We start from the raw sequence: 12,182 nt of genomic DNA, 5'->3' as shown, positions 1-12,182 counted from the left end.
CACATTGCTATACAGAGATCGGGCTCAGGTGAATGTTAGGGGAGCTGGGAGGCTGCTGCACACTGAAGGGTTTTTAGCTTCATGCATACAACACAAGAAGGTAAAAAACCTTAAGCCTTTAGAACAACTTTAAGATCAACAATAGCAGGGAGGCCACCAGGGTGCTGCATCAAAATTCTGCATTGGGGCACCATGATCTGCAGTTACACACCTGATAGATACCATTAAAGTCCCGTTTTTCTAAAACTGATTGAAGTAATATGACATTTAGGTAAATGTGTCATCAAAATATACAGAGAACTTTTGGAGAAAGTGGTGAGCAAAAGTAAAATGTAGTAACTTTTGTGTAACCTTTGAAGAAATCAAATTAACTATTTTAAAAGAGAAGTATGGACTTTGTAAAAAAAAATATACACCCCTCGCATTTTGTAAATATTTTTTATATCTTTTTCATGTGACAACACTGAAGAAGTGACACTTTGCTACAATGTAAGTGTACAGCTTGTATAACAGTGTAAATTTGCCCTCCCCTCAAAATAACTCAGCACATAGCCATTAATGTCTAAACTGCTGGCAACAAAAGTGAGTACACCCCTAAGTGAAAATGTCCAAATTGGGCCCAAAGTGTCAATATTTTGTGTGGCCACCATTATTTCACAGCACTGCCTTAACCCTTTTGGATAAGGAGTTAAGCAGAGCTTCACAGGTTGCCACTGGAGTCCTCTTCCACTCCTCTATGACGACATCACCAAGCTGGTGGATGTTAGAGACCTTGCACTCCTCCACCTTCCATGTGAGGATGCCCCACAGATGCTCAATAGGGTGACGTCCTCCCACTCTACTTGCGCATGCACGCCCTCGGGATGGACACAGTGGATCACTGATCACTGTAAAGAGCAGATAACGTCGGCTCTGTCATGTGATCAGCTGTGTTACACTACGCTAACCTACTCAATGCTAGTCATCGTAATTTTAGTGCTAGATGCCTGTTTGTAATAAGCCTCAACCTAGAACCTGCAAAAAAAAGGAGAAGAAAAAAGGCCGCACACCTAAAAAACTAACCTCAAATAAAATTTATTATGCACCATAAACAGTAATAGGCCATCGGAGACATGATAATCCTGCATGACAGAGGACTCTACCTCCCGAGATATCAAGAGGGAACCATCAGGGATGGACCAAGGATGGAGTTGGTCCACTGGGACTAACCTGACCCAACCCTCCAACACCCAACCCCTGGCCCAAACCACCCCACCAATCCTAACCAACCCCCAAATACCCGCACAAGGAACTCCTCCCCTAGATAGAGGACCCTCACATCCCACCATCCCACTCACAAAGGAGAGAGGAGGAGCTGAGGGAGATAGTTCCAGCCCACTGACACCCCCAACCCCCCAAAACCCACTAGATGGAGAGTAAGCCTACTGCACACACCGGGGGTTCCTGGAAGTGCCAACCATATAGATATATTACACAGCTAAACAACAAACATCAATGCATAAACATATAGCATTAGAATATATAGCAATATGCAAAGGCCAGTGTGGACATGGCTGTTGGCCAAAGAGGATCACAAGGTATAAAGTCACTGTACAGGGCAAAAGCCTCAAAGTCCATGCAATACATGGTATAAATAAACTCTTGTGTGACCAGAACCAGATGGATGGAGGCCGTAATGAAGGTAAGGCAATGGAAGGTATTGCATGAGAAAAATGGATGAAACTGGTGCAGCCTGCTGAAATCAATCAGCTAATAGCCAGAGAAGCAATGACAGCCATGGAGTGAGGATGGTCAGCTTGTAACTGGGAGTTCAGTACTATAGTACACAGTAGCCAGCCTATGTGATAGAGGATATTGTAGGAGTAAATAAGCAACATGAACTCGTATGACCAGTCCAGCCCGTGATCTGTACAACTGATATGATTAAAGTAGCATCACAAATCGCTATAACTCACAGTCTGATAGGACCCCTGGGTCCTGTGATGATAAAGGCTGAAATAACAATGGAACCTCCAAGTCCAGCAAAAAATCTGCCTGCACTCCCGTGGATGGTGGCCAGTCCTCAAGTTCAAGCCTAGCAAACGGCTCAAGAATAGATGTATGGCTGTGAAAGGTCTACATATGAACCACAGCATGTGGAGATGGCATGTGGATGTCAGAGAGAGAGGGTAGGCACGTGTCAGCTTACGCATTTTGTCCCGCCCACTTCGGGGACTTCTTCAGAACTATAGCTGTCTGTATCTTTTTTTCTATAAATATAGACATATAACTATTTTTTTCTGGTCTGTTCTGGTCTGGTCTTAACCAAAAGATGACAAGCCTGCCCACCACGACAAGGTAGACTCTTTTAGGGCAGGGCCTACACTAAACTACACTACTCTAACCTACTCCATGCTAGTCATCGTATTTTTAGTGTTAGATGCCTGTATGTAATATGCCTCAACCTAGAACCTGCCTTCTTCCTTTCCAGACTTGTTTACCAAGATCTACAAAAGAACAACCTTTTTCATTCACAAAACAGAGAACAAATTTAAAATGGCTGTTGCTGGTATTATATGACGGGTGATGCAGTGGTCAGCAATGGTCACCTGTAATGGCACATTTCCCCTTCTTTGATCAATTCTGAGCTCTCTTCCACATACATACATCCACATTAGCCCGCAATAAGGCAGGTGAAGTGTACAAGATGGGAGACTCCCCAAGATGTGTCTATTACCTGATTAGACTTGGAAAGACACTAGGGGTATTGTCCCCAATCTCCCACACATATTCATATCTCTAGCATACTGAAATAGAATAAAACAAAGAGTCCACTTTTTCCTTCACGTTTTAATGTACACACCATTGTGTAATGAACCACACTTCACTCTCTGACCAAGCATCGATGTCTGTACAAAACAGTAATTGAAAATAATTGACCTTCAGTCTGAAAGGTCTAAAGCAGTTTAACCGCTTGCCGACCCCCCGCAGTGTTTTTACTGCGGCAGGGCGGCACCTGTACGCACAGTGCCGTCTTTTAACGTCACTGTGCAAAACAGGTAGGGGTAGCGCGCGAGGCACGTGCCCGCCCTACCCGTCCCACCGATCGTGGCAGTGGGTGTCCATCACCGGCTCCTAATGGGTCATTTCCTGCCGGGTGCCGGCGATTACAAGTAATCACTTACAGATAGCACGGCTGCAGTGTTTACATTGCAGCTCTGCTATCTGTCAGTTCCCAGCACCTCAACCTGAGAGAAGACTTTATCTCTCAGGATCAGCGTGTTCCTGTGAAGTACACACCCCCGCCCCCTAGTAAAACACTCCCCTCACACATTTAACCCTTTCTTTACCTAATAAAAGTTAACCCCTTCCTCCCCAGTGCCATTAGTACAGTGTCAGTGTTTTTTTTTTTTGGTGTCACTGGGGATGTCAGTGACCCTAGTCAGTTCCCCCCCAGTGTCAAAATGTTCGCCGCAGTCCCGCCATAAGTCGCTGATCACTGTCATAAATCGCTGATCACCACAAGTCGCTGATGGCCGCCATTATTAGTATAATAAAAAAAAATCCCAGTATCTTTCCCGCCATTTGTAGACGCTATAATTTTCACGTAAACCAATTAATTTACACGTATTGGGATTTTTTTTAAGCAAAGACATGTCACAGAATACATTTTGGCAGAAATTTATGACTAAATTTTATTTTTACATTTTTTTTACTGGACATGTTTTATAGCAAAAAGTCCAAAATATTGGTTTTTTTTTTGTCAAAATAGTCACCCTTTTTTTTTTTATAGCGCAAAAAATAAAAAACATACAGGGGATAAAATACCACCGATCAATTTGTGGGAAAAAAAAGATGTAAATTTCATTTATATACCATATTGCATGACCGTGCAATTGTCCGTTAAACCAGCACAGCGCTGTATAGCAAAAAATGGCGTTAATTGCAGTATCTATACCATAGTTTGTAGACGCTATAACTTTCACACAAAGCAATCAATATACACTTATTGGGATTTTTTTACCAAAAACATGAAGCAGAATACATTTTGGCCTAAATTTATAACTAACTTTGAGTTTACTATATATTTTTTATAGCTGAAAGTAAAAAACATTGTTTTTCTTCAAAATTTTTGGTCTATTTTTGTTTATAGCGTGAAAAATAAAAAGCGCACAGGTGATCAAATACCACCAAAAGAAAGCTCTATTTGTGTGGAAAAAAGGACGCAAATTTCGTTTGGGAGCAGCATTGCATGACCACGCAATTATCAGTTGAATTAGTGCAGCGCCGAGTAGCAAAAAGAGGCCTGCTGACCGGAAGGGGGGTAAATCCTCAGGAGGGCAAGTGGTTAATTATAGTGAAGTTTGTTCACAGAGAACTGCCTTTGTCGCCCTCCTCATCCTACCAGTCCCCAGTTTTACTGACATAGAAAAATGCTCACAATAGTGTATTACAATAAATAATTGGATGTTAAATAAAAAAAAGGTTTTTTTAGAATTAAAATTCCAAAACATCTGAACAGAGCCCATGGCAGCAACAGGGGGAATGACAACCCTCAGGGTACTGTGGTCACCCCCTGAAGGAGGACACCCCACCCATATTCCACCTATCAGGCCATGCACAACACCCCAGTTATCCCACCAGACCACACCCAACTGGGAGGAGGTGCAATCAATCCTGAACTTCGTGAACCCTACAGGAAGGCCGAGACTTCCTCAGAGCTATGCGCCACCAACATTCCTGTCCTGCCGCAGTTTCAGAGCTCCCCAAGAATTAGCCTCACTCCATTCCTTCAGATGAAGAGTGTCTACTCTCCGCTTAAAAAAACCTGTGCTAATACACTATTACAAGCATTATTTCTATGTTGGCAACACTGAGGACTGATCAGAGGAGAAGAATGACCAAGGCAGTCCTATGACAGCAGACCAAACAGCATGAGGACCCAAAGAGAAAGCCGCCACCCTACCTGGACACCTGATCAACATCCGTGGGTCAGCAGAGAAATCTCCAGAGTCGTGTCGTGGCCAGAGAGTATACCCCTGTAAACATTAGATCAGAGAAATGTTGCCGGCATGAAATGGAAGGAATAAACGTGTAACAATAAAAATGCTGATAACATACAAAGCCACTTTAAAATACTTTGTACAGATTACTGTCTGCATCTTTTTTTCTATATAGACATATAACTATTTTTTTCTGGTCTGTCTATATGAAATCTAGGAGTCTTTTAGTTGAATCCCATGGTCAAAAATGAAACTGCCCAGAGACAATACATTCTTTCTCCAGTTTTGACATTTGTAACCAAAAGATGACAAGCCTGCCCACCACGACAAGGTAGACTCTTTCAGGGCAGGACCTACACTGAACTACACTACGCTAACCTACTCCATGCTAGTCATCGTATTCTTAGTGTTAGATGCCTGATTGTAATAAGCCTCATCCTAGAACCTTCCATCTTCCTCTCCAGACTTGTTTACTAAGATCTACATAAGAACAACCCTTTTCATTCACAAAACAGAGAACAGCCTTGAAATGGTTGTTGCTGTTATCTTATGGTGGGTGATGCAGTGGTCAGCAATGATCACCTGTAATGTCTCTATATATCTCCTTTTCTTTGATCAATGTTTCTTCTCTAAAATACAACGTGAAGGAGAAGAACTGAACAAAACACGGACACTTTGGGGTTGATTTACTAAAGTTAAATAGCATGTGCACTTTGCAAGTTCTATTGCTCCAGAGCTTAGTAAATGAAATAAAGCTGCAGCTGGTAAAGAATACCCAATCACATGCATGAACATGAAAAAGAACAACATTTGTACTCGCACTTAATGGGGTGATGGATGTCAGCAGTGCTTCCCCGTATTTAGTAAGCTGTGGAGCAACTGCAATTGCAAACTGGACAGTCTATTGATGTATAATAGAGTCACCCCTCGGTTTTATTTTGTTGTATTACATTTTATGATGCTACAGATTTCCTTATGAATTCACCGAGACACTTTCACTAATGTGTTGATAATGATTTCGGTGGACTCGTTTGGATTATAATCTGAAGAATCGTGGCCAGAAAGTTCCCCCTTCACATATCGGATACTTAGTTCCAACATCTTCCAGACATCAGCCTTCTGATAAGAAAACAATGTTATAGGGGGACACAGATTTATACATTGATATTACGGGGGGCTCTGGTAATGTTGGTGACAGGCTGTATCATATAGTTATGTATGATATGTACTATTTCTGTAGATAATAAAAGATTAAAAAAAGCCAGAGGGGCCATGATGTCACCATTGTGTGTGAGTGACTGACAGCTGTTCACACTGTGCACTAGAGACACAGAGAACCAGTATTCCCTCTTCACACTTCTGTCCCACCAGACATGACCCGGGATCCACTAGTCTGTATTAGACTGTCATTAGGATGAATAAACAGAACCAGCACCCCTTATATCAGGTCTCCCCATCACTGCGCCCCATTATATCAGGTCTCCCAAATCACTGTGCCCCATTATATCAGGTCTCCCCATCACTGTGCCCCCTTATATCAGGTCTCCTCATCACTACGCCCCATTATATCAGGTCTCCCCATCACTGTGCCCCATTATATCAGGTCTCCCCATCACTGTGCCCCATTATATCAGGTCTCCCCATCACTGTGCCCCCTTATATCAGGTCTCCCCATCACTGTGCCCCCTTATATCAGGTCTCCTCATCACTACGCCCCATTATATCAGGTCTCCCCATCACTACGCCCCATTATATCAGGTCTCCCCATCACTGCGCACCATTATATCAGGTCTCCCCATCACTGCGTCCCATTATATCGGGTCTCCTCATCACTGTGCCCCATTATATCAGGTCTCCCCATCACTGTGCCCCTTATATCAGGTCTCCCCATCACTGTGCCCCTTTATATCAGGTCTCCTCATCACTGTGTCCCATTATATCAGGTCTCTTCATCACTGTGTCCCATTATATCGGGTCTCCTCATCACTGTGTCCCATTATATCGGGTCTCCTCATCACTGTGTCCCATTATATCGGGTCTTCTCATCACTGTGTCCCATTATATCGGGTCTCCCCATCACTGTGCCCCATTATATCAGGTCTCCTCATGACTGTGTCCCATTATATCGGGTCTCCTCATCACTGCGCACCATTATATCAGGTCTCCCCTTCACTGTGCCCCATTATATCGGGTCTCCTCATCACTGTGTCCCATTATATCAGGTCTCCCCATCACTGTGCCCCTTATATCAGGACTCCCCATCACTGCGCCCCATTATATCAGAAGTCCTCATTAAGGTCCCCCTTACATCAGACATCCTTATCACAGTCCCCCTTACATGCATTGTCCCCATCGGAGTTCCGTCTTTTATCAGGAGTAATCCACAAAGGCCCTCTTTATATCAGATTCTCCAAGTGTCCCCTTAAATCAGTTGTCCTCATCAGAATTCCCATTTCATGGACTGTCCTTAGTGGAGTGCCCCTTTACATGGGCTGTCTCCATCCGAGTGCCCCCTTACAAGGTCTGTTCCTTTTGGAGTGCCCCTTTACATGGACTGTCCCCATCATGGTGGTTCCTTATATCAGGAGTCCTCATCAAAGTTCCTCTTACACCAGATGTCCCTACAGAGTCTCCCTTACATGGATTAACCCCATCAGAGTGCCCTTTTATATCAGAGTCCCCAATACAGTTCCTCCTTACATCAGTTCTCCTCATCAGAGTGCCCCCTTATATGGACTATCCTAATCTCAGTACCCACTCACATGGACTGTTCCCATCAGAGAACCCCTTTACATGGATTGTTCCCATCAGAGTGCCCCCTTACATGAACTGTTCCCATCAGAGAGACCCCTTTAATGGACTGTTCCCATCAGAGTGCCCCTTACGTGGACTGTTCCCATCGGAGTGCCCCCTTACATGACCTGTTCCCATCAGAGTGCCCCCTTACATGGACTATTCCCATCGGAGAGCCCCCTTACATGGACTGTTCCCATCGGAGAGCCCCCTTACATGGACTGTTCCCATCGGAGTGCCCCCTTACATGGACTGTTCCCATCGGAGTGCCCCCTTACATGGACTGTTCCCATCGGAGTGCCCCCTTACATGGACTGTTCCCATCAAAGTGCCCCCTTACATAGACTGTTCCCATCGGAGTGCCCCCTTACATGAACTGTTCCCATCGGAGTGCCCCCTAACATGCAGTGTTCTCATCGGAGTGCCCCCTTACATGCAGTGTTCCCATCGGAGTCACCCCTTACATGGACTGATCCCATCGGAATGCCCCCTTACATGGACTGATACCATCAGAGTGCTCCCTTACATGGACTGATCCAATCGGAGTGCCCCCTTACATGGACTATTCCCATCTGGGTGCCCCCTTACATGGACTGTTCCCATCAGAATGCCCCCTTACAAGGACTGTTCCCATCGGAGTGCCCCCTTACTTGGACTGTTCCCATCAAAGTGCCCCCTTACATGGACTGTTCCCATCGGAGTGCCCCCTTACATGGACTGTTACCATCGGAGAGCCCCCTTACATGCACTGTTCCCATCGGAGAGCCCCCTTACATGGAATGTTCCCATCGGAGTGCCCCCTTACATGGACTGTTCCCATCGGAGTGCCACCTTACATGGACTGTTCCCATCGGAGTGCCCCCTTACATGGACTGTTCCCATTGGAGTGCCCCCTTACATGCAGTGTTCTCATCGGAGTGCCCCCTTACATGGACTGTTCCCATCAAAGTGCCCCCTTACATGGACTGTTCCCATCGGAGTGCCCCCTTACATGCAGTGTTCCCATCGGAGTGCCCCCTTACATGGACTGTTCCCATCGGAGTGCCCCCTTACATGAACTGTTCCCATCGGAGTGCCCCCTAACATGCAGTGTTCTCATCGGAGTGTCCCCTTACATGCAGTGTTCCCATCGGAGTGCCCCCTTACATGGACTGATCCCATCGGTGTGCCCCCTTACATGGACTGTTCCCATCGGAGTGCCCCCTTACATGAACTGATCCCATCGGAGTGCCCCCTTACATGGACTGATCCCATCGGAGTGCCCCCTTACATGGACTGTTCCCATCGGAGTGCCCCCTTACATGGACTGTTCCCATCGGAGTGCCCCCTTACATGGACTGTTCCCATCTGGGTGCCCTCTTACATGGACTGTTCCCATCGGAGTGCCCCCTTACATGGACTGTTCCCATCTGGGTGCCCCCTTACATGGACTGTTCTCATCGGAGTGCCCCCTTACAAAGACTGTTCCCATCGGAGTGCCCCCTTACATTGACTGTTCCCATCGGAGTGCCCCTTTACAAAGACTGTTCCCATCGGAGTGCCCCCTTACATGGACTGTTCCCATTGGAGTGCCCCCTTACATGCAGTGTTCCCATCGGAGTGCCCCCTTACATGGACTGATCCCATTGGAGTGCCCCCTTACATGGACTGATCCCATCGGAGTTCCCCCAAACATGTACTGTTCCCATCGGAGTGCCCCCTCACATGGACTGTTCCCATCGGAGTGCCCCCTCACATGGACTGATCCCATCGGAGTGCCCCCTCACATGGAATGTTCCCATCGGAGTGCCCCCTCACATGGACTGATCCCATCGGAGTGCCCCCTTTACATGGACTGTTCTCATCGGAGTGCCCCCTTACATGGACTGATCCCATCGGAGTGCCCCCTTACATGAAATGTTCCCATCGGAGTGCCCCCTAACATGCAGTGTTCTCATCGGAGTGCCCCCTTACATGCAGTGTTCCCATCGGAGTCACCCCTTACATGGACTGATCCCATCGGAATGCCCCCTTACATGGACTGATACCATCAGAGTGCTCCCTTACATGGACTGATCCCATCGGAATGCCCCCTTACATGGACTGATACCATCAGAGTGCTCCCTTACATGGACTATTCCCATCTGGGTGCCCCCTTACATGGACTGTTCCCATCAGAATGCCCCCTTACAAGGACTGTTCCCATCGGAGTGCCCCCTTACTTGGACTGTTCCCATCGGAGTGCCCCCTTACATGGACTGTTCCCATCGGAGTGCCCCCTTACTTGGACTGTTCCCATCGGAGTGCCCCCTTACATGGACTGTTCCCATCGGAGTGCCCCCTTACATGGACTGTTCCCATCGGAGTGCCCCCTTACATGGACTGTTCCCATTGGAGTGCCCCCTGACATGCAGTGTTCTCATCGGAGTGCCCCCTTACATGGACTGTTCCCATCAAAGTGCCCCCTTACATGGACTGTTCCCATCGGAGTGCCCCCTTACATGCAGTGTTCCCATCGGAGTGCCCCCTTACATGGACTGTTCCCATCGGAGTGCCCCCTTACATGAACTGTTCCCATCGGAGTGCCCCCTAACATGCAGTGTTCTCATCGGAGTGTCCCCTTACATGCAGTGTTCCCATCGGAGTGCCCCCTTACATGGACTGTTCCCATCGGAGTGCCCCCTTACATGAACTGTTCCCATCGGAGTTCCCCCAAACATGTACTGTTCCCATCGGAGTGCCCCCTCACATGGACTGTTCCCATCGGAGTGCCCCCTCACATGGACTGATCCCATCGGAGTGCCCCCTCACATGGAATGTTCCCATCGGAGTGCCCCCTCACATGGACTGATCCCATCGGAGTGCCCCCTTTACATGGACTGTTCTCATCGGAGTGCCCCCTTACATGGACTGATCCCATCGGAGTGCCCCCTTACATGAAATGTTCCCATCGGAGTGCCCCCTAACATGCAGTGTTCTCATCGGAGTGCCCCCTTACATGCAGTGTTCCCATCGGAGTCACCCCTTACATGGACTGATCCCATCGGAATGCCCCCTTACATGGACTGATACCATCAGAGTGCTCCCTTACATGGACTGATCCCATCGGAGTGCCCCCTTACATGGACTATTCCCATCTGGGTGCCCCCTTACATGGACTGTTCCCATCAGAATGCCCCCTTACAAGGACTGTTCCCATCGGAGTGCCCCCTTACTTGGACTGTTCCCATCGGAGTGCCCCCTTACATGGACTGTTCCCATCGGAGAGCCCCCTTACATGCACTGTTCCCATCGGAGAGCCCCCTTACATGGAACGTTCCCATCGGAGTGCCCCCTTACATGGACTGTTCCCATCGGAGTGCCACCTTACATGGACTGTTCCCATTGGAGTGCCCCCTTACATGCAGTGTTCTCATCGGAGTGCCCCTTACATGGACTGTTCCCATCAAAGTGCCCCCTTACATGGACTGTTCCCATTGGAGTGCCCCCTTACATGCAGTGTTCCCATCGGAGTGCCCCCTTACATGGACTGTTCCCATCGGAGTGCCCCCTTACATGAACTGTTCCCATCGGAGTGCCCCCTAACATGCAGTGTTCTCATCGGAGTGTCCCCTTACATGCAGTGTTCCCATCGGAGTGCCCCCTTACATGGACTGTTCCCATCGGAGTGCCCCCTTACATGAACTGTTCCCATCGGAGTGCCCCCTAACATGCAGTGTTCTCATCGGAGTGCCCCCTTACATGGACTGATCCCATTGGAGTGCCCCCTTACATGGACTGATCCCATCGGAGTTCCCCCAAACATGTACTGTTCCCATCGGAGTGCCCCCTCACATGGACTGATCCCATCGGAGTGCCCCCTCACATGGAATGTTCCCATCGGAGTGCCCCCTCACATGGACTGATCCCATCGGAGTGCCCCCTCACATGGAATGTTCCCATCGGAGTGCCCCCTCACATGGACTGATCCCATCGGAGTGCCCCCTTTACATGGACTGTTCTCATCGGAGTGCCCCCTTACATGGACTGATCCCATCGGAGTGCCCCCTTACATGAAATGTTCCCATCGGAGTGCCCCCTAACATGCAGTGTTCTCATCGGAGTGCCCCCTTACATGCAGTGTTCCCATCGGAGTCACCCCTTACATGGACTGATCCCATCGGAATGCCCCCTTACATGGACTGATCCCATCGGAGTGCCCCCTTACATGGACTATTCCCATCAGAATGCCCCCTTACAAGGACTGTTCCCATCGGAGTGCCCCCTTACTTGGACTGTTCCCATCGGAGTGCCCCCTTACATGGACTGTTCCCATCGGAGTGCCCCCTTACTTGGACTGTTCCCATCGGAGTGCCCCCTTACATGGACTGTTCCCATCGGAGTGCCCCCTTACATGGACTGTTCCCATCGGAGTGCCCCCTTACATGG

At 47.9% G+C, this 12,182-nt stretch overlaps 1 long non-coding RNA gene across 1 annotated transcript in view; it reads right to left on the bottom strand.

The window, feature by feature from the left end:
* LOC149456221 (uncharacterized) overlaps window positions 1-12,182 on the bottom strand; it is a 35,969-nt gene that overhangs the window by 15,690 nt on the left and 8,097 nt on the right. The window contains exon 2 of the long non-coding RNA XR_016313930.1: window positions 4,946-5,018. This is a non-coding gene — a long non-coding RNA (uncharacterized LOC149456221). The remainder of the gene's footprint in view (window positions 1-4,945; window positions 5,019-12,182) is intronic.

This window comes from Staurois parvus, unplaced genomic scaffold (genome assembly GCF_062004578.1).
Source record: "Staurois parvus isolate SC_StPar_1 unplaced genomic scaffold, SC_StPar_1.0 ptg000368l, whole genome shotgun sequence".
In the NCBI taxonomy this organism is placed as follows: domain Eukaryota; kingdom Metazoa; phylum Chordata; class Amphibia; order Anura; family Ranidae; genus Staurois; species Staurois parvus.
The sequence above is the reverse complement of the archived record's forward strand: the minus strand, read 5'-3'. Positions and strand labels throughout refer to the sequence as shown.